Source organism: Anabrus simplex, chromosome 8 (genome assembly GCF_040414725.1).
Source record: "Anabrus simplex isolate iqAnaSimp1 chromosome 8, ASM4041472v1, whole genome shotgun sequence".
Taxonomy (NCBI): domain Eukaryota; kingdom Metazoa; phylum Arthropoda; class Insecta; order Orthoptera; family Tettigoniidae; genus Anabrus; species Anabrus simplex.
In genome coordinates this window covers 112,646,763-112,670,827 of record NC_090272.1, presented here as the reverse complement: position 1 = coordinate 112,670,827, position 24,065 = coordinate 112,646,763, and the positions used below count along the sequence as shown (strand labels likewise).

Below are 24,065 nucleotides of genomic sequence, written 5' to 3'. Positions count from 1 at the left end.
ATGGTCATGAATAAATGTAATTTCTGAAGTTTTGATGATATTTTTTTCTCTTTCCAATTTGATTGGATTAGTGATGAGCAGAATTGAATATAGTGCATTCGAGAACTTTTGAGAATCGATAATTACATTCAAAACCATGTTCTCGAGTTCAACATAACCAAGACCAACTACAATTTGGTCTTGACATAACCTGTAAAAGTCGATGTATGCCTAATTTACGTGGTACAAGATTTTCTGCAAAAACTGACTACGAATAGTGTACCGGAGACCAAATTACAATGGAAGAGTAAGAAAAGAAGGGATTTGGCCATCACATTGAGCGCTTTATTATCTAACATGCTTCATTTTATTAGACGAGAGAATTAAAAACTACTTGTGGTCGATTGTCATTTGGCTTGGCGTTATTAGTTTTTTGAAGAGTTTGGCTAATCAAAGTTGCTATGAACTGAAAGAAGTTTTGACGGGAAACTGACGAAGTTAATGTTTGATGCCGGTTTCATGGTCTAACTTGCCAGCCTCTCATCCGGAGGGCTCTTGTTCGATTCCCGGCCAGGACAAGCATTTTTACCTGGATATTAGGGCTCATTCCAGGTCAACTCAGCCTGCGTGATTACCTTTAATTGAGGAGCTATCTGATGGTGAGATGGCGACCCCGGTCTAGAGAGCCTGGAATAACGGCTGAGAGAATTCGTCACACTGACCGTGCGTGACCTCGTAATCTGTAGGCCTTCGGGCTGAACAGCGGTCGCTTGGCAGTCAAAAGCCCATTGGGGCTGTAGTTTGGTTTGATTTAGGAGTGTTTATAAGATTATAATTGCCGGTATAGATATTTCATTTTTGTGATGTTTAGCCAAATTGTTGATGGTTTTCATTCATTCCCGTATTTTCCGTTTTCCCGTGTTGTACGTTTTAGTTTGATGATCACTACAGAAACGGAGAATCGAGTGTGACATCTACAAGCTATTGAAATTACCAAATTGATAAGTGGTGACTAAAATAAGTATAAATAACAAGATTGGGCACCACCTGCAAAAACAATGACAGGAATAATTAACTTTGTAGAGCAACGAGCAACTCCCTGTCCCAAGGCGATGGTCATCAGGCTGACGAAGCTCCAGACTTACTTTACAACCTTACCTGTTGCTGTTTACCCCTAAAATAAAATTTGGATAGCATGCCAGGTTTTTCCTCACTCCACCGATAAAATATTTACCACGAGTTTCACTACAACAATTTACTCCCCAAAATAATATTAAAACAAAACAAAAACCAACAATTATCATCACGTGATGAAACCAGAATAAACATACACAAACAACATCTACAAGCTATACACCACAACTGTACATAATTCTGAAGGTCAAGCTTCAAACTGATTATCCTACGGATATGAAGACTATCCCTTCCTAACCTTAAATACGTTAGCACAATGGCATCATCACCGTGGAATCTTACCACATGTCATAACTGTACAAAAAACAAACCCAGCCACCTCACTATACTCTGTTACTAAGCCATACACATCCACAGTGTAAAATGTCTGCTGCGGGATTAATAAATAACGACAAGCATGTCGTATTATTCAAAGAATGAGCAAGTAATAAACACTTCAGCTACGTTTCCGTCAAGTCGTAATTAGTTCTGTGCACAACATATTACTTCCAAATTACACATATAAAAGACTGCCCACAATGTGCATTTCCTCGGCGAGGAATCCATAGTCTTACTCACAAAAGAACACCATGTAGCATCTTCCACCAACCGCTCACCGGGAATGTGAATTAACGAGTAATGCACTCGTCATGACTCGGTAATTGTGCAGTAATGCACCCGTGAAGAACTCGAACAGCAAAGACTTCGCAGAGGCAATCGTCTTCAACAGCAACCTCAGTATCAGTGATCAGTAGGCCTAACCGCAAACTCGTGCACATTAAAAATAAACTTGTAGCACGCACAATATGTTTCGTCCATCACTCCATAACAAGCAAGCTGAGAAATTCGTTGCACGCACACACATATATAGGCACGCTCCATGTGGCGTAGCGTCTACTAAAATCCACAGGAAACAACACTACCACTGCCACATCTTCAAGCATCTCTTGTTCAATGCAACCTCGTTCGAAATCGAAGCTTTCAGATTGGTTACCAAGCTGCCGATCCGCAAATGGCGAACTTGCACGTTTGTCCACATTGATGAATTTGCATCTTCAGCATCCACTTCCCGGCCTAAGCCCGGGTTTCTAAACCACGTGTTGTAACACTTCCAACTGACTTCAACTGTCTTTCTCGATATAGCCACTGTTTTCCGTGGTGCACAATTCTTGAGCAACCTACACTGCCATGCCATGTGCAGACACTTACACAAATTAAACATATAAAAATTGTTCTTATAATATTATATATATATTATATAATATTATGTTTTTACATTATAAACGAGACTAAAAGATGGTGGTGAATATGAATGTTGGTGAATTATATCGCTCTGCTGAAAGTGAAGTGAAATTAATCAATGATGTTTTAAAAACTGACAAATGTACAAATAAAAACTGGCGTGACGAAGTATTAGCTTCTGTTAATGTGATCAAGCAGACTCTTGACATCTTCAATGAACAGTTAATGATCTTGATGAATGTATCTCTTAATCCAGGTAAGCAACCTGCTCTTTATTCAGATGCAGTACAGTCTAAGAAGCTTCCAATTACCTCATGTGGTAACGTGGTAACGTGTGGTCAGGGCCGATGACATAGATGTTAGGCCCCTTTAAACAGCAAGCATCATTATCATCATCAAACATATGGTCATGGTTTCTCCTAAAAATGATGAAACAGTGAAAGACTCCGAACAAACTTTAAATATTTTACAAACCACAACAAATACCAGGTCCATGAAAGTTGGAGTAAATAGAGTTAAGAAAGTACGCAATAAAGGTGTGATCGTTGAACTACGAAGTGAAGATGAATGCAAGACTATGGTAAATACGATAGAAGCCAGCCCTCATCTAAAAGCTACAATTCCACACAAGAAAAATCCTAGAGTAATAATTCATGGAATAGAGGTTAGTTTTCCCGAGAACGATTTATTAGAATCAATCACAGAGCAAAATCCAGCTGTGAAACATGCTTTGACAGATGCGAGTACTGAAATACAAAAGTGTTTCATGAAGATATCTCGAGATGGAAGCACAAAGTACGCAGTTATAGAAGTTAGCCCCGCCATTTTTCGGGCTTTACAAAATTGTGACAAGTTGTATGTAGGTTACAATAGGTGTAGTTTTAATGAATACATCTCCGTCATTCGTTGCTATAAGTGCTTAGGATTTGGTCATTTCTCCTCGAATTGTGATAAACCGTAGATCTGTTCGCACTGTTCTGAGGCACATAATGCCCATGAATGTTCAAAAATGAATACTGAATGCATAAATTGCAAGTCTCAAAACGAGAGAAACCGCACAAGATGTCAGTATGAATGTCTTAACATTCAACACCCAGCAACATCTCTAGAGTGTCCTATCTACAAGAAGGTATTTAATATAATCAAATCTAAAATTAATTATGGCTGAACTTATAATATATCAACAAAATCTGCACAAGTCTCTCGTTCCACCGCAGGAACTTATATCCAATTTCGAGCTAAATGACAGAACAATCTTATGCATACAAGAACCAAACGTCAGGCACAATAAAGTTACGGGATTTGGACAAGGCTTTCTTATTCATACATCAAGAAACACTACATCTTGGGAAAAAATCCGGGCGGCAATTGTTACAAAATCTCAGAATGTCTTGTTGTTGTCACAGTTCTGCTCACCGGGTGAGTTGGCATTGCGTGTAGAGGCGTGTGGCTGTGAGCTTGCATCCGGGAGATAGTAGGTTCGAATCCCACTATCGGCAGCCCTGAAGATGGTTTTCCGTGGTTTCCCATTTTCACACTAGGCAAATGCTGGGGCTGTACCTTAATTAAGGCCATGGCCGCTTCCTTCCAACTCCTAGGCCTTTCCTATCCCATCGTCGCTATAAGACCTATCTGTGTCGGTGCGACGTAAAGCCCCTAGCAAAAAAACAGTTCTGCTCAGCTGATAGAGTGGTTGTATGTACAACCATTGGCCAACGGGAGCTTTACATATGTAATGTTTACTTTGACTCTAAACGTGATATTTCTGAGGATATAAATGCTCTCCAACGAATACACGACGAGCTAAAAGGGAAGCCATTACTTATAATAGGAGATATTAATGCGAAACACGGGCCCTGGGGCAGCCTTTTCGACGACGCACGAGGCAAACTATTCCATGATTTCTGCTGTGCCGGCAACTTAATTTTGTTAAATACAGGCAATATACCTACATGTATGCGCAGAAATTCTCAGAGCTTTTTAGACATTAGTGTGTGTAACTCCTCACTCCTTCCTTTTATATGCGACTGGAAAGTAAGCGACCTGCCAACTTCCTCCGACCATTCTCTAATTATAATAAATATGAAGTCTACGGCCAGTTCACCTGTAGTGAACACCTCTCATTATTTAACCAGAAAATACAAGACCAAAAACATCAAATGGGCTCACTTTCAACAGGGTGCTAAAAGAAGTTTACTTAGAATATAAAAAGAAATAGAATTCTGCAATGCCGCGGAAAACCTAGAAAAAGCTACAGACAAACTAACTCATGCCATAATCAAAATTTCTGAAACAAATCTACCAAAAATATCTCGGAAACCTCCTAAAAATTTCTGGTGGAACGAAGAGTTAACAGTCATGAATAAACGTGTTCTTGCTTGTCACAGACGTTACAAACGAAGTCGTTGTCCTCTTCTCTGTCAGCGATACGAAGAAATATATCTGGTAGTTAAGGAAGAGTACAAGAATTTGATAATAAGGAAATCAGGAAAATGGAAAGAATTCTGCTCACTGCCTACAAAATGTAATTCTTGGGGAGTTGTTTACAAATTAACAAGAAAACCTGAAAACTTGAATAATACTATTTGCTCAATTGAATCAGACACCGGTTTTTCAAAATCTTTCTCCGATACTGCTGATGTTCTTATCAACTTTTTCTTCTCCGAAGAAGATGACGACACAGAAACGCAAAAGGCCATTAGATTATTTTGCACTCTCCCTCCTAATACTGCAGATGATGTGCTTTTCACCCGCCAAGAAGTTGAACGAATAATACTCTCACAAAATGACAAGAAAGCACCAGGTTGGGATGGACTATCAGCAAACATTATCAAAAATATCCACTTGTGTTTTCCTTCCCTGTTTGTCACCCTTTTTAATAAATGCTTTGTGTTCAGCCTCTTCCCTACATCTTGGAAAATTGCAATTGTTAAAATAATCCCTAAAGGCATTATTTCAAGAATGTTTACTGCCAAATCTTTCAGGCCTATTTGCCTTCTTCTAGTTCTGGGGAAGATTTTTGAGAAGTTAATAATCGATCGGGTCATGTACCACTTATATAGCAACAATCATTTAAGTCAATGCCAGTACGGATTTATTCCACAAAAATCGACAGAAGATGCTGTTCTTAGTGTAGTAGAATGGGCTGAGACTGATTTCTCCATGCATGAAGTAGCTATCCTAATATCACTGGATATCTCCAGTGCATTCTATAATGCCTGGTGGCCAAAAGTTCTAACTCAGTTTAAAAAGAAGCTCTGTCCCAAAAATTTATATAAACTAATACAATCTTATTTCCAAAATCAGAAAGTTAAACTTCAAGTCGGATCAGCAGTTTCTTCAAAGATCCTGAAAAGGGGTTGCCCACAAGGATCTAGTTGTAGTCCTGGTTTTTGGAACATTTTATACAATGACCGTCTACCTTTACGTCTTCCTGTTGGTTGTAAAGTTGTGGCCTACGCTGATGATGCCCTTCTTCTAATTAAAGCAGATAATGTGCGGGATCTGAGAGTAAGAGCAAATTTGTCTCTTGACATTTTATTTACTGGGGGTTGTGATAATAAATTACAATTTAATCCCCAGAAAACGAAGGCCATTTTTGTTACAAGGAGAAGGAAACTAAAAACCTAAAGCCTAAAATTAAAATGAATGGACAAAATATCACTATGGAAAATCATATTCTTTATCTAGGAGTTGTACTTGACAAGAAGTTAACCTTCAGGGTCCATTTCAACAAACTACAACAGAAAGGCAGTAAGTTTATGCAAGGTTTAGCTATTGCCTGCAGACCTTCTTGGGGACTAAATTCAGAGGCACTAAGAATTATTTATGATACAGCATTTGTACCTCTCATATTGTATTGTGTTTCCTCTTTTCAAATGACACTTGAGAAGAAATGGGCTCAGCATAAATTGATGCAAATTCAGAGAGGATTTGCCCTTCGTATTTCCCGTGCTTACCGCACCACCTCTACTGATGCAGCTCTTCTTATTGCAGGCATTGAGCCACTATTTCTGATGGCGATAGCAAAAGCTGAACTCACTTTTTTGAAAAAAACAAAGTGTCACCAATGCCCATTCTGAATACCACTCTAGAGCAACCTTGTCATTTTCTACAGTCTGATCATCCAAGTCTCTTCAAAACTTCATTTATGAAATTTGTTCAATTAGCAATGACTGCTTTATTTACACAGATGGATCTCGCATACCAAGCACAGATGAACAGGACAGAGTTGGATGTGCCTTCGTTGTTCATGAAAACAATTCTGAGGTGTTCTCATCCCAGTACAAACTCTCTTCTACGTGCTCTATTTTCCAGGCTGAACTGTGGGCGATCAAGTCTGCGATTGAATGGTGCAAATCCAACACTAAGAAATCTCGCTTATTAAGTGATTCGCAAGCTGCGCTGAATGCGATAAATAATAAATATAATCTGAATCCAATAGCTGTAGCTATTAGAACCACAGCTCAACAAAGTCTGCACATCTGTTTTGGCTGGATTCACGGTCATTGTGGAATATCTGGAAACGAGAAAGCTGATCTTCTGGCGAAAGCAGCGGCTGCATCTAATTTGGAAATTTCTTATGACAAAACGTCACCTAGCTACGCTAAAAAATCATAAAGAAGCTCGTAATCCATCAATGGAACAACATTTGGACTTCTTCCACTAGAGGCCAGGTCACCAGAGAAATATTCTTCCCTGAGGTTTTCAACTGCTTGCAAAGTAACGTGTTGGTGCCAAACTCTGAAATTACTCAATTTTTGACTGGTCATAGCAAATTTGGTTATTATTTTCATCAGTTCAGAATCAATCGTCCTGATGGCTACGTGTGTGTTTGTGGATCCTCACAAACAGTGGACCATGACATGAATTCATTTTCATTGTAAAACTGAATATGTATTTTAACTACAACCTTAGTATACTATGTAAAATAGGGTTCCAAACTGCTTTGGATATTCAATAATAATAATGCATTATAAATGAACAAAATTACATGATTTTCATGACTTCAATATTACGAATTATCTTACGAAAATTTCCTAACCTAAAAATTTGGGAATCGTACATTTGTACGGTTACACGAGGTTCCACTATATTTCTAACATTGTTGTATCTCCATTTTGGGTTTCTTCCACCATTTCTTCATCGTGTTGCTCCTCTTCCTCCAGTTCTTTGAATTTGATATATAAACAATTTAGCAACATACTCCTCCCTTTGCTGGAGAATATCCTCTTTGTGCCAAAATTTGTCCTGTAACATCTGTCCTTACAATTTTGTATCTTCTCTCCTGTTTAATTAGCTTTTAACCAATCCACATAACACTTTCTTACTACCTTTAACATCCTTTCAAAATATGGAGAACATGATTTAAATTTTGGAGCAAATCCAGAAGAGAAGTAAAAGAAACAGTAACAATTAAAATATAAATTACAAAATGTAACATTAGAATTTGAAACATTGCTTGCTATGTATTGAAATGCATCAACCTTAAGCTCTGTTATTCTTTATAATGTTTGATCTGATTTTAGTTGAGAGGGAGAAATGCAGACAATTGGAAGATGTGATAGCTATGCCAAGAGAAGATTTTGAAGGAGACCATAAAATTGTAGTAGCCAGCAGAAAGGCGTGTTTTGACCTTGACTGTTTCTGGCGAAAGAAGGCACCAAAGCTTCGAAAATTTTGAGAAGGCTCCGTGCACATTTTGTGGATGCAACCCTTTCAAAGACGGGTGTATGAATGGCACAAACAATTTTTGGCAGGATGGGAAGAAGTGGAAAACGAGCCCTAACAAAGACGACCGCGGACAAGCATCACTGCAGACAAACGTGACCTTATTGAAGATCGGTGCATAAACATTTCTGAAATAGCTTCACTCGTAGGAATAAGCTTTGGAAGTGCTAAAGCCATTATCAATGATGAAGTCGACCTTCGTAAATTGTCTGCCTAGTGGGTTCCTTGTCTCCTCACCCAGGAACAAGAAAATAGTTCCGCCAGGATGTTTGGCAGAGGCATCTGAATCGCTGTGAGGGGGAAGGATATGATTTTTGCGTCACATTGTGACTTCTGATAAAACTTGGGTTCATCATTACACCCCAGTGTCAAAACAAGGAAGCATAGGATGGCGGGAACGAGGTGCAACCGGTCCGACTTAAATAGTATGTGCAAAATTTTAAGGAAGTTGACATCATCATCATCATCATCTTCCTTCCAAGTATTGGGCCATGTGACCCGTTACGGTCTTGCATTTTACTTTTTGCAAGACTTGAAAGCAATCAAATGTCCTTCCGACGGGATAAAAGCTGCCAATTTTTCTTTCTTTTTCCGAAAGAGATAGGTAGCAGGTTTAGAAGATATGATTCTGAGAAAGAGATGCTGTAAAGAAATGATATAATTTCAATAGTCCACCTTAGTCATTACACAAATGTTGATTAAAAACACAATCAAAGGTACATGTTTCGGTTGTATTGGATCTTCTTCAGTCTTGAAAAATAATATAAAGTACTGTATATAGAAATGCTCTTACAAAAAAACACTGCACTAAATGTCCATTAATAATCCTTCTTGGTAAAACATAAAGTTACAACTCTTCCCATCATTTCATAAAAGTTCCCCCTTCCACGATTTCCTCTTGTCCCTTCCTTTGCTGTGGCAGTCTCTCAGTTTCATGGTTTTGTTATGTTTCTTTTGTTTTCCGTATTTCATTTCAGTTTTTTCTAATTGTTATTTTCCTAACTTTCTTGCAACACAGTATTTCTGGTGCAATCGATACTTTTCTACAAGACTTCGAGAACAAGTGTTTGGGTATGTACAGGATGGTTGGTATTAATGTGAACTGGGTATATGAACGTTATATGCTTGGTCATACTAAGAAATAATTTGATATCTCATGATGTTGTCATTTTATTAGCTGCTGAAGTTAGCCAATTAGATGGCTTCGCAGGCAAATTCAAATACGCTTTGCGAGGCGATGTTGCTAAATCTGCATGCGGCTTAAGACCTGGCTTGAAAGCACCAATTGAAGGAAAAACTCCACCAGGGAGGGATTTGAACATGGACCTCCAAGTTGACAGGATCTCGCCATAGCAAGTATGCTAGGTGGCACTGGCTGAAACCGACAATGTGTTTGTGTTTAATGCTGATTTATCGACATACAGGCATACACCATCTTGCATAGCTCATTTTGAATTCGGGCGCAAAGTGCTCTGATTGGCTAACTTAAGCAGCCAATAAAATGACAATCGCGCAAGATATCCAGTTATGATTTTCAAATTATTTACCAGTATGACCAACCCTCTAAAGTTCATATATCTGTTTCACGTTATTTCCAACCACTCTGTATTCTTCTTTATGACTTTTGGTTGTCTGTCTGTTAGGTCATCAGCCCAGAGGCTGGTTGGATCCTCAAATAGCACCACCAAAGGTTATGCGGTTATGAGGAAACCCCAAAAACCAATGGCAGCACCAAAATGAGGCGTGCTGGGCAAGGTGAGGAGTGAGGTAGTTTGCCATTGCTTTCCTCACTGGGTTAGAAAGTACTATTGCAGCATGACTGACCTATGAGCAGCACCTTTCATAACACTCAGATGCACTAGTCATGCTCAGCACTACCCATACCCCAGCAACTTCCATATTGTCACAGCCATGGATGTTGACTGGGACTTCGGTGGAAGCTACACTTTACTCTGGCCGGTGCCAAGAGATGGATGCAAAAGTACTGTATCCATCAAGAAATGACCGCAGGCAGGACACGTTATGACAAGTTGAAACCCTTCAAGATCAATTCATTCTTATGGACTTTTAGTGTGGTGTTTTTTTCTAGAGAACATTTCTGTAAACTCATATTCCTTTTCAAGACTGAAGAAGCCCCAGTAGTGCTGAAACATGTATCTTTAATTGTGTTCTTAATTAACATTTGTGTATAGACCAAGGTGGACTGTTGAAATTATATAATTTCTTTACTGTAAAGTCAATACGGAACAGTTATGAGATTCTTAATTTGCAAAGAGATGCTGTACGAACATAGGGCGACAGATACCAAAAAGCATGCTAATATTTCATTTTTGGTTATTTTTTAGGAAAACAGACTGAGAACTGTACCTGAGGGCTGTGATACTGAATGAATGTATAAAGTTTTAATTTACCTGTCAGTTTGCATGATAAAATGCGTCTGTTGTATTATAGCTTATCACATTTTAACATGTTTAATGTTAGTAATACTGTAAGGCCCGGTTTCATCAACACATGTTAGTACTTAACAAGGTGTTAAATCATTTAAACATACAATTTAAGAAAATTTGCATTTCATCAACAACTGTTAATGTTAACATACTGTATGTTAAGCTGCATATTAAAGTTAACATCACCCATTTCCCATGTTAAATGGCTAACATTAGCATTTGGCAACCTGTTCCAAAATGGCTGCTGTGAATCTCCCTTTAGATACGGAATTGCTCTATTTAGATCTTTTACACAGTAATCTTGATCGAAGAAGAGTTCAGCGACGTAATGACTTTGAAAATTTGACGGATACAGAATTTCTTCCTAGATACCTGCAGGTTATCGAAAATAGTCGTTGCTAAGGTTGTTGACGAAATTCGACTGAGGTTAGAATATCCTACGAAGAGAAACTTACCTCTTTCTCCAATATTGCAGGTACTGATATCATGATATTTTGCTACTGGTTCTTTTCACATTATGGTCGGAGACAATGTTGGAATTTCTAAAGCGAAAAGAGAGTGGATTTTCCGTGATTATCCAGAGCTTAAAAATCTACAGATCGCAAATGGCTTAGACATGGGGACACATATTAATACAGACAAGACTGCGGTGGCAATGACCAATTTTATTGCGGAACAATTACGTTTAAAATGAGTGAATTTTATCACCTGGAGGCAATAGGGCCGAAATGTATCGTAATTGGAAGGGATATTTCCCTGTTAATGTTAATGTTCAGGTGATTAGTGATCCTAACCTCCAAATCAGGGATATAGTTGCTAGGTGGCTTGGTTCTGTACACATTGGTACAATATTTGATAACTCTCATATCAGAGCACCCAGTTTGAAGTGGGGACAATTAACGAAAGGATTTTGTTAGGTGATAGTGGATACCCGCTAGGAAGGTATCTGTTAACCCTATTGAAACCCTCGTGGACTTTCTTTCACGCCTCGTCCTTTTCTTTCATTATCAAGCCATCTGTGCGCTTGCACTCAATAACTTCTGTATATTTACTAACTAATTCAATTAACAACTCCTTTTCGAAGGAGGAAAAATTAGAACCACGACTCCGTTTCACTTCACGCGTCATATTTAACAGCTGTACTCAAACAAAAGCGCATCGGAGTGCGCTGTAAAACAGCATGTTCGTACCACTGCCTCCTTGATTTGCACCAGTTTGCAATGTTGGGAGAGTTAACAGTTGATTAGTTAACATTTATTACATGTAATAAATATCAGTTTTGGTCCTATTGATGATATTTGATTAGAATAATAACAGTAAGTTATTTATTAAATTGACCACCTAATCAATACAATAAGTCATTGTCATGGATGATTTACATTGATCTATTAACTAAAAATGGTACATGTTTTGCCTAGTATGAGGGCATCATCAGCCATTGTCTTAACCTCGGAATAAAAATAAGCACTTGATTAACATATAATAAGATGAAATTAATTTAAGAAATCTTGAAGAGACTTAAACTAAAATTAACATTAAAAATAACAATGTTGGTTTAAAATTTTTTTTTTACAATGTGAAGAATTACAAAAGGTGAAAGTATTGAAATTATTGACATTAAAAGGCTGCTATTACAAGTAAAATGGACAAAGCAACAGACTGTGATGAATAGAGCCCAGATTTCCATGCAAATGCATGTTTTTAAATAAGCTAGCTACACTTCTCAAACTTGGCAAATATTCGTTTTGCGGCTTAACAGTTCCAAATAACCGTTCTTTTTCCGTGCATGTTTGCATCTTTTGGCATATTTAGGAGAAAATTCATGCATAATGCATATTTGCAAAATCTTGGATTCAATAGCGAATATTTGGACATTTAATATTGCATAATATGACTTTTATTCTGACTTTCACGCATATATATTGTTAACTTGCATGATAGTGCCTTTTCTCCATGTTAGTTTGCAGAATTTGGGACATTTTTTCCACGTTATAGGCTAATGTCTATTGCTGAGAGACGGAGAGAATCCATTCCTGGCATCCTATATGACAACCAAAGTTAGTAGCCTACATACGGTACAGGTCCTATAATCCAATTAACCAAACACTTTCTTATTTGTTGCTTGAGTAAACAATGACGTAAGTCGGGAGGCCCTACATCGATCTCTAATTCTTAGGAATAAGGTGTCCCAGTTACAGTTGTACATTGCTATATATTGAACCGTAAATTGTGCATTAACCATTGACAGCTCATTTTTCGTCTATGTTAGGCGAACGAAAGAAAACTTGTATCGCACTTCTGTGGCGCGTTACAAAGTCTGGTTTTGCATTGAGCCCTCTTCTGTTATCCTGGAGTTTCCTACCCGGAACTCTCACACGTCACACATCACTGTTATCGCAGCAGGCAATCGTTACCAGTTAAAGAGGAAATTCAAATGTGTCTGCAATCATCGCATGGAGAAGTAGCTGCAGCAGCTAGAGATAAGTTGAACAAATTAATTCGTTCAAATCCTGATTTTGAATTTGTCAAGCTTATAAAAGACGTATTGCGGCGAAAATGCAACATACGTACAATTTGACCTCACTTTGTCCAAATGTCTACATTGAAGTATGCATCTATCACTTCTTGTGACGTAAAAAGATCATTTTCTGTGCTTAAGAATGTGCTGACAGATAAACGGATGAGCTTAAATCAGGACAATTTGGAGAAATTCGAGTAGTTTTTATACAATATTTCAAAAGGAACTGAATTTCGATAGTGCATATTTTCCAGTTTATTGAGCATGTTTTGCCATATGATAGTGCATTAATGCATGCATATTTTGAGATTTGATAGTGCATGGAAATCCGGGCTCTAGTGATGAACAAGTAGTAAGATTGCTGTAAAATTAAGTTGAGCGATATGCGGTTACAATTAGACTCTGACGAGAATGACGATTAGTCATATTTATTCAAAAAGTAATATTGAGAAAATAATGTTGAAGGTTAGTCAAGAGATCACTATATTCCTTTCTAGGAGACAAAAGACGAAAGTCATAGGCATATGGTAGAAATGTAGAACACATTGATGAGAAGATAAAAAGTTGTAGATTAAAGGTTGAAGAACAGTGTTAAAATTGGACCTCTGTGGACCATCTCAATTTGAAGCAATGTTAAAAAATAAACTCATATTCTTGACATTTTAACATTGCTTCAAATTGAGATGGTCCACAGAGGTCCAATTTTAACACTGTTTAGTAGTAATGTTTTATTTTACCTGGCAAGATTAAGGCCTTCAGGCCTTCTCTTCCATCTAACCAGGAACTGAACTATACATATATTGCATTGTATTACTTACAATAACTAGATCTAATACAAATTAAATTAATAATAATACAAGAATGGTCAGATTACATTAAGATGAAATAAATTAAGATTAAATTAATAAATTAAGATTAAATTAAGATGAAATAAATTAGATATAAAAAGGGATAAATTCTTAAAACTAATATCCTACATGTAAAAAAAAAAATTAAAAAAAAAAGAGGCAGTACATAAAATTTGATTTTAAAGACAAATCGGATCAGAATTTTAGACTCTCTACCAGGACATTCATAACAATAGAAAGGATGTAAGTAGCAGCATCAAGTTTACAGATGATCCTTACTGGTGCATAAAATGTCTCCAAAGTGCTTCCTTGAAAGTGCAAATAGCGCTTAGCCCCCTGACATTTTCGGGAAGGAGGTTCCACTCACGGCAGGCAATTACTGTGAATGATTTATCATAGATGGCAGTTCTATGGGTAGGTAAAGCAAGGATGGAATTATTAGTGGATCTGGTGTTAAGACTGTGATAAGAGGATAAGTATTTGAAATATGAAGTAAGGTAAAATGGTTGTGAAGAATGAAGGATTTTATGGAGATGACATAGGGAATGCACAGTGCGACGGATTTCTAGTCAGGGCCAAGACAGATGGTTATATGAAGGAGTTACGTGGTCATAGTACCATAGGTTACAGACGTATCTCACACAAGCATTTTGACTACGTTGTAATCTGCTCAATAACTTGCCTCGAGCGTCTCTATAAATCGCGTCACAATAGTCGAAATGAGGGAAAACCAGACTTTCTACCAGCATTTTTTTGAGTTTTTCAGGAAATAAGTATTTATACTCGTGCAGCATGTGCAATGCAGAGAATGTTTTCTGGGTGATGTTCGTGATATGCGTTTTCCATGACATGTCATCATCGAAAGTAATGCCTAGGACTTTTACTGATGACATGAATGGTATGTTAGTATTACACGACCTTATAGATGGAATCTCTGGTCGATTGACCTTCGCAAGTAGTTTTGGGTATCCAAGGATGATGGCTTGCGTTTTTGCTGGGTTTAACCTAAGCCCACATCTCAAAGACCAAGAAGAAAACGATGTTAGATCCTGATTGATTTTGTCTATGGCCGAAAGTATTAGATTTGGAGATGTATGGAGGTACATTTGTATATCATCAGCATAAATATGGTATTTGCAGTGCGTTAGGTTTTGGGAGACATCATTAATGTAAATAGAAAAAAGAAGGGTTCCTAACACTGACCCTTGGGGCACACACACTGCACAGACCGCCAAGTTGATTTGTTTATTCTATCTGTAACACACTGCCGACGGCCATGCAGGTAGGAATGCAACCAAAGGAGGGCGCTGTCCGAGAAATGGAGGGAATACAATTTCGAGAGCAAAATGTCAATGTCAACGGAGTCAAAAGCTTTGCTCAAGTCTAGGAGTATTAAAACTGTCACTTCCTTGTTGTCCATAGCTTCTCGGATGTCTTCTGTGACCTTCAGTAGTGCCGTTGTAGTACTGTGTGCTTGACGAAAACCAGATTGTAGTGGGTCAAATAAGTTGTAAGTCGTCATGTAGTCTGTTATTTGTCTATGAGCGATGAACTCTAGCGCTTTGGATAAAGCAGAAAGTATGCAAATGGCTCTGTAGTCAGATGGTTCAGAAGGGGAAGCTACTTTTTTTAGAGGACGTATAATGCCCGCTTTCCATATTTCGGGAAATGTGCTGTCTACAAGGGAAGAGTTAAATATGTTAATTAGTGCAGGTAATATCACATTCAGAATAATTTTTATCATCTCTATTCCTATACTGTCATTTCCTTTTGCCGTTGATGTTATCCGATTTATAGCAAACCTGACTTGTGAGTGGGTTGCTCGACTGTTCTTCAACCTTTAATCTACAACTTTTTATCTTCTCATCAATTGTGTTCTACATTTCTACCATATGCCTATGACTTTCGTCTTTTGTCTCCTAGAAAGGAATATAGTGATCTCTTGACTAACCTTCAACATTATTTTCTCAATATTACTTTTTGAATAAATATGGCTAATCGTCATTCTCGTCAGAGTCTAATTGTAACCGCCAATCGCTCAACTTAATTTTACAGCAATCTTACTACTTATTCATCACAGCCTGTTGCTTTGTCCATTTTACTTGTAATAGCAGCCTTTTAATGTCAATAATTTTAATACTTTCACCTTTTGTAATTCTTCACATTGTAAAAAAATATTTTAAACCAACATTGTTATTTTTAATGTTAATTTTAGTTTAAGTCTCTTCAAGATTTCTTAAATTAATTTCATCTTATTATATGTTAATCAAGTGCTTATTTTTATTCCGAGGTTAAAACAATGGCTGATGATGCCTTCATACTAGGCGAAACGTACCATTTTTAGTTAATAGATCAATGTAAATCATCCAAGACAATGACTTATTGTATTGATTAGGTGGTCAATTTAATAAATAACTTACTGTTATTATTCTGATAGTTAACATTTCACAGGAAAAGTTTGATGAAACGCAAGAAACCTAACAAGATGTTAAATTTTTAACCCAGTATTAACTAACTACTTGTTAGTATACTGTATATTTAACATGTGTTGATGAAACCGGGCCTAATACTTGCTTCCTACCCCTAAAATGCTCAAGTCATATTTTACCTTTTTCTATGTCATATTTAGCTATTTTTTAGGGCATATTTGCTTGCATATTTTGTACTTTTTTAGGTCATAAACTTCTGAACCCTAGTAGTAACTTGTAGGATTATGAATGGTTTGATTTTTGCTAGTAACGATGAAAATTGGAGGTATGTTGGATCCTCATAAAGATTTACGAATGACATGAATTAATATTGTTCTGGGGTTTCTGTGGTTCACAGAGGGATAAGAAGCATGTGGGTTGAATGGCTGTACAAGGAATTAACTAGAGCAGAACTTAACACAGCAAATTTTGAAATTTTATTTCTTTCCTTTTTTTTCCTACTTAAAAATTGATAGATGAAGAATCTGAAAGAATAACAAGCCAATAGAACAGATTGTTAATGAGCTTGTCAGCTCTAACAATATAAGGAACTAAGAAGTCTGAACATCAGGTACAAAACTTGTAATAATTAGCAGGCAGTTACATAGAAAAGAGCTTTAGGCCTATTGCTCTAGGCAGGTAAAAAATTTACAAGAGCACGATTTGCTCTGATCATTTACACTACATGGGAGTCTGCGCTCCAAATATAGTCCAGCCTCGCAGAGGCATCAGTTTCTTATGGCGTACTCCAGTTCCACCTGACAACCTATCTTTTGTCCTCACCTTAAAGTATTTATACACGGTTGCCTCGATGTGGGCTTATCTGTTACCTAACAGTATTATACTGTAATTCACTGTTCCCAAAGGGAAATAACACCAAAGAAAATGACCAAATAAACAGGGGCACAATAATAATAATAATTTTGTGTGGCTATTTCTAGCCGAGTGCAGCCTTTGTAAGGCAGACCCTCCGATGAGGGTGGGCGGCACCTGCCATTTGTATGTCACTGTGTGTTATTGTGGTGGAGGATAGTGTTATGTGTGGTGTGGGAGTTGCAGGGATGTTGGGGACAGCACGAACACCCAGCCCCCGGGCCATTGGAGTTAACCAATTAAGGTTAAAATCCCCGACCCGGCCGGGAATCAAACCCGGGACCCTCTGAACCGAAGGCCAGTACGCTGACCATTCAGCCAACGAGTCGGACAGGGGCACAATTGTCCATACTAAGTGGCCTTAATGGTAAAAGGAAAGGTTGCACATGACCAGCCATAAACAAAAGTCTAGGAGGCGAAACACTTACCCTCCTTGTAGTAAATGTTAAAACCCTAAGTGGGCTTATGGCCCGAAAATACAGAGGCTAATCTTATGCTACGCTGTGATGACTAAAGAGGGAACATTAATGCCAAGACAAGATTGAAGAAATTTAGAGTTTGAAAGCTTTAGTCACCCAATGCAAGGTTGAATGGGAAACGACAGAGGGTCATCACTCTTTGTTCCCTTACATTGGTCATACTGATAAATGGGGAATAGAACAGAATCCTGAGACTGACCGAAAATTCTACTTTTAAATCACCGGTTTTACAAAATTACATTAAAAGAAAAGAGGTTGAAACCTTCCCCTCAAACTGTATGCAGGGTCTATCACATATCTAAGTAGATTCTGCCATTACCTTGTGTTGCTGGGCCTTCTTCCCGCAGACCGTGCCCCTGCCTTCTGGTTCACGTCAAGTCACCCTCCTCACACTGGAGCAGTTCAGACTATACGGCCCGAAGGGGCCCTGATTTTATAGTACCACAAGGGGAAGATTCCAGAACTCTTTACTGATGGGCTGAATTCCTATTCACCCCCCCCCCCCACCCTTCTGCCAGTTTTAATTGGCTAGAGAAAATATTTCCAAGTTTTTGATAGGTTGATTACAATCGAGGAGGAACCAGCTGAAGTGTTGACAACTTCAGAACATTAATAAACAATCCTCAGAATCAGGTATATAAACATAAAAAATAAACATTTCTTTATGAAATAATTAGAGTTTAGCCCGCCGGAGGGAGCATATAAACTGATAGTCGAGACATCTAACAATTGAAGATCAAAGTTTCTTGGAGTTCACAAGTTAGTTTTTTTTTTTTTACATCGATTGCCTCAGAGAAGGCCGGGGAAGGTGTACCCCCGGTACAGACATATTTCTCATTGGTGTTTGTTTTATAATGCTAGTTACATTTCAGACTTCACCTTATTTCATCTTTGTTGGACATGGACGATAGGACTATGAATGTACTTTTCTTTCTTGTAAATAGTGTTGTCAGTTGATGGTTGATATTTAGATAGAAGGGGTTGCTAGTTGATTAACGTGTTGGAGGACGGAGCTGGTACTTTTGTGTTGTACATAGTTGGTGGCCAAGAATTAGGTGGAAGGGAGTGTGAAGTGATTAGTGTGTTGTGCATTGTTAGTGGATTGGTTATGACAGTGTAAGTGTTAGTGCTGTCCACCATACATCATGGAATGTGTAAGTTATAAATTTGATTAGGATATGCTTTATGGATTAGTATTGCATTATCAAGCTATAAATGAGTGTTGCACCCCATGAAGGCCCAGCCGACAGCATGTAGCTTCAACCACTATTCTGTAGGCTTTGGATTCATTAATATTTCTTTTTGTTTTATATTTAGATAACATTTACATTTTCAGTGTTTAGTATTTAGGATTTTGATGGTTGATTAATTGTAGTGTGTTATTTATCACGTGTCATTTGAGTATGTATTAGATTCTTCTGCGATAGTTTACTGTTTTAAAAGACCACACCTGATTATTTATTTTGACTTGTATTATTTTACAAGTTAACACGACAAAGATAATTTTGTGTGTTATTTATTTTCAGATCTTGCAGCTGTAAATTCTATGAATATCAAGGGAAGAGATAACTAGTTTTGTTTTATTTTCACTGTTCATAGATGATTGTGTTAATTAGTTTACTTGCCATTCATAGACATGGTTATATTAATATTAAATCATGTGCTTATTGGAGTATTCCATTGTAAAATTATTGTAAGCATAACCTGAAAGTTAAGTAAAATTATTTCTTGAATAAAAAGTCATTTAATTTATTTTAAACATCAGCTAAAGTATCTTATTAAATAGTTTTTGATTCAGTTGTTCAGTTTCGGTTTATATGCGTGTTTAAGCATTTTAAATGTAAAATATTTTCATGATGTCAGGTTATGACATAACATAAATTTTATTTCTATGATCATGTACTGCTGAACTTTTAGAGCACCATTCTTTGCAGATAAGCAAGTTAGTTTATTAAATAGTATTTTATAACAATTTTATAACCGATTCAAGTACAACTGCTCCAAAAACCGGAAAAGTAGTTAGTGGGACGTAAAAAAGAAGAAGAAGAGCATGGAATATTTCTAAGGGTGTGGCATATAAACATTGGAGATGGTACAGAGAGGGGTATTAGTTCATTGAAGAAAATTATAAAGTTATTATCAAATACAACTCGAGATTGTTTTGATTCAGTTAAGGGTCCATTCGGTGTCTGTTATCCTATGAGGTATTTAATTGGTGGATGACCTTAATTAAAGAAAAATTCAGAATTTGATCACAGAAACTGAATATTCATGGATCAAGTGAATTAACCAAAGGTACTACTTGGAATCTGAAATAATAATTTTCAGTTCTTACTTTTAAATAATCACAGTTTATATTTTGTGCAACTCGAGAAGTAAATGAAAGCTAATTATAAGGAAGGCAAAGGTCTACTCATTATCAAATTATTTATAATTATCATCTGTGTAGTTTAATTTCCTTTGTTTATTGATGCTTCACATCGTTAGAGTTCTTTTGATGATTTTCTTTTCATTTAACTTGAATCTATATTCTTGGATTTTATTTCAAATAGTCTATATATCTCCTTTCGTAGTGACAAGAAAAGACCCGTAACCCCCTGAGATGTATAAGAGCCTTGCAGTGCTATACCAATGCTGTCGATGGATGACAAGATGGCAACTAAACAACTGAAATAGGTTTTATTTAATGTACTCTGATCTAGAACATGAAAGAAAATTCCTTAACACAAGGCTAATCAATTTCTAAAAAGGGAGTACCAGTGGCTAGAAATACCTCATCTGTATCAAAAGAAAATTGAAGAAATCTATTCCTGAAACATACTGAATTTTGTCCATGTTTTGTTGCTGTTGCAAATAATTCATTATATTTAGCTGAGCTTGTAGGCTTGCACTTTATTTACACATCCTCTAGAAAAGTTTTCAACCATCTGTATACATCATTTCATTCACAAATTCAGTTTCCAGACATTTTAGGTAACAGAATTCAAACTACATATTGTACCGGGAAAATGATGTCTGTCTTTGGGGGCCGCTGACACTAGTTTGAAGAGCATGGAATATTTCTAAGGGTGTGGCATATAAACATTGGAGATGGTACAGAGAGGGGTATTAGTTCATTGAACTTAGATTTCTTTGAAAATTTGGTTTTATTGTTCATTGAAAACAAATTCATATCACCTTTCATACAAGTTGAGTTGAAGCGTTGTAGCAGGCTGGAATCTCTGGACTCTAGGATGGTTACTGGGCACGGTCTGGACATGAACCACGCCCGTCCTGGTAGTAAAGTTCTCGACGTTCTAGAATTTCTCGAAGTTCTAGAGGATCTGGGAGTTCTCGAATTTCTAGGTGCACACGTTGCGAGGTTCGATCTCACACGATAATATTGAGAGGTGAGGCGTGACTCACACATGAGTCCGCCGTATGGCATTCAACTCACTTGTAGCACTGTTAAATAAATTAACATTGACCTTTAAATATTGCGTTCATTCATTGCAAGTGGAATATGTCAAATGCTAATGAAATTGACACTTGAATCTTGATTCAAACACCTCGTTGAATCACAAAAGTTCATAAATTATCACTTGAAAGTAAGGCAATTGAACTAAATATCTGACCACGTGTTAGATGTCAGCCGAATTAATACTTGGGAAAATAATGCATAATTTATAATGTCAAGTTCACGACATAAGTTTGCTAACATTGGCATGGCAGACTGGAATGTTCTGTTAGATCACTAATCTTTATCATCACAGTTCCTAACTTAATGATTTTGTCAATCTATGATCAGAACACAATATTGAGTGCAAAATGCACAGTTCATGCAAGTTCAGGACACGAAATTACGTGTACCTGAAGACTGTTTAGCAATGTCATTAAATGATCATTAAAGTTAAACTGCACTTGGAAAGAGTCTAACACTGTCCGTGAAAAATGATTATGAAGCATAAATTATAAGTTCAATTTTGGCACTGAAAAACTATGTTCTCTCGAAACTTAGAGGAAAAAACAAATTCAGATATGGCATGGGTACTCTGTTTCCACAGTCAGTTACGATGACACAAGTTTAAACACAAGTTCAGATGCGGCACTCAAAAATATTCCATGTTCCCACAATTTGTTATGAAACACAAGTTCGAACGTAATACTCGGAAATACTCTTAAGTTTCCACAGTTCGTCATGAAACACAAGTTCAATGTGGTACTTGGAAAATTACAACACTCATAAGAAAAGTTCTATGTCCTCACAGCTTGTCGCAAAACACAAGTTCAGATACGACACTCGGGAAATTTCTATGTTCCCAAAGTCTGTTTACGAAACACAAGTACCGGGCGAGTTGGCCGTGCGCGTAGAGGCGTGCGGCTGTGAGCTTGCATCCGGGAGATAGTAGGTTCGAATCCCACTATCGGCAGCCCTGAAGATGGTTTTCCGTGGTTTCCCATTTTCACACCAGGCAAATGCTGGGGCTGTACCTTAATTAAGGCCACGGCCGCTTCCTTCCAACTCCTAGGCCTTTCCCATCCCATCGTCGCCATAAGACCTATCTGTGTCGGTGCGACGTAAAGCCCCTAGCAAAAAAAAAAAAAAAAAAAAAAAAAAAAAACGAAACACAAGTTGAAACACAAGTTAAAATGTAGCACTTGGAAGAGTTACAACACTCACAAGAGGAATTCTAAGTTCCTTCAGTTTGTCACTGAAACACAAGTCCTAACATGGCACTTGAAGAAAATTATAAAGTTCCAACTCTGCTGGAACTGAGCACTCGAGATGCAAAGTCTCGTCCGACCATAGGTTCGGTCTGCCACACTTGCAGAGCTCCACCCGTCACATGTATCGCAGAGACGGTGGAGTAACACTGAGTCTGTAGCCTGGATCACCCTCCTATACCAGGATGTGACGAAGCATCTAGAAATGTGGACACTATCCACCTCTATAACTCCCAAAGTACATGGTGGATTTTCTTGAGAATTTGCTAGATTGCATCTGTTACGAGGGCCTCCACGTTGGCGGTGTAAAAACAACAACATATTAACTCCAAGTAGACTTTTACACATGGGTCGGAACATTACCATGTATGGTCACATCTGGCTGCGTGGAGTTAGTTTGAAGCGGCTACGTCCCGGCTGTGCACGTCAGCGAGTTCGACGGGCTGCCTATCTTCCACCTCACGCAAAGTTTAACACACATACTTCAAACTTCTTTCACGTAGCGGTGTTTCCGGTACAATATGATGCAGCATTGTCATTCATTTCATGAATGGTTCAGCAAATCCTCTAATTTTATATAATCATGTGTGGAATTTTAACTCTGACTTCTACATCTACTTGTGTTGTCTACTCATAATTCCCATTGTCATTTGCATCTTTCTCCCTCAGACATGTTGGACCTAAAGTGAAACTTCCAAGGGGCCATCCTCTTCCTGAACCTGCAGAAGATATGGCAATTAAAGTTGAGGAACATGCTCCTGATGAAGGGGGGGACGTTGCAAAGGAAAGGAGTTCTTTTGAAATATCGGATATTGCTGCTTCTCTACCAGATATCAGTGAAGGATTGGAAAGCAAGGAATTTTGCTTTGACAGATATATCAGTGACTTGGAGTAAGTCAAATGTTCAAACCTTTCTCTTGATCTAGCCGAACTTAATTATGCATTTACAAGTTTATTAAAAGAGTATGTTTTGATTTGTTGTACAGGGTTGATCAAGACAGTGATGACTCCCATTCTCTATTCAATGATTCTGGGACCTCTACTTTAGGGCAAAGTGCCTCAAGTTTTATGTCTTGGATGGATGTACGTATTCTGAAAGTCTAAACATTGAAAGAAGATATGTTAAAATATGTAAAGTATCTTATAGTATTGTGCTCTACTTTAGGTTTGTCCAGTTGCAGAAATTTTGAAACGCTACTAAATATGCTTGGGATAGAGCTAAATCACTACCTTACTTCAATTGTCTTAGAATATAAGTAAAGAATCATAATGTTTCCTCTGATTAATCTGAGTATCATGACTAACAAATGTGAAAGAATTACTACAATCAGGTTATGTAACAAAGAGAATGAAAGAAAAAGCAACCTTGCGCAGACCCCTATGCTGGCATCCTTTCTGTTTCATTCCAATGATTTTGACACTTACTTTCTCTATCCCTAACCATCTGTCTTAAAATACAATACCTTTCACTTACTTTTCTTAGACATAATTTTTTAACTGCAATAAAAACTTGTTCAAGTTTTCTCCACTATTCCACTGTTTCACTGTCCGTACTAAAATTTTTCATTCATTTTGTCTACACAACTCCTGTTGTTCAGTGCTTA

The 24,065-nt window shown here is 37.5% G+C and overlaps 1 long non-coding RNA gene across 1 annotated transcript in view; it reads left to right on the top strand.

The window, feature by feature from the left end:
* The window catches only part of LOC137501889 (uncharacterized), a 42,310-nt gene extending 22,990 nt beyond the window's left edge, over positions 1-19,320 (top strand). Inside the window, exon 3 of the long non-coding RNA XR_011018677.1 lies at positions 19,284-19,320. This is a non-coding gene — a long non-coding RNA (uncharacterized lncRNA). The remainder of the gene's footprint in view (positions 1-19,283) is intronic.
* Positions 19,321-24,065: the final 4,745 nt, after the last annotated feature.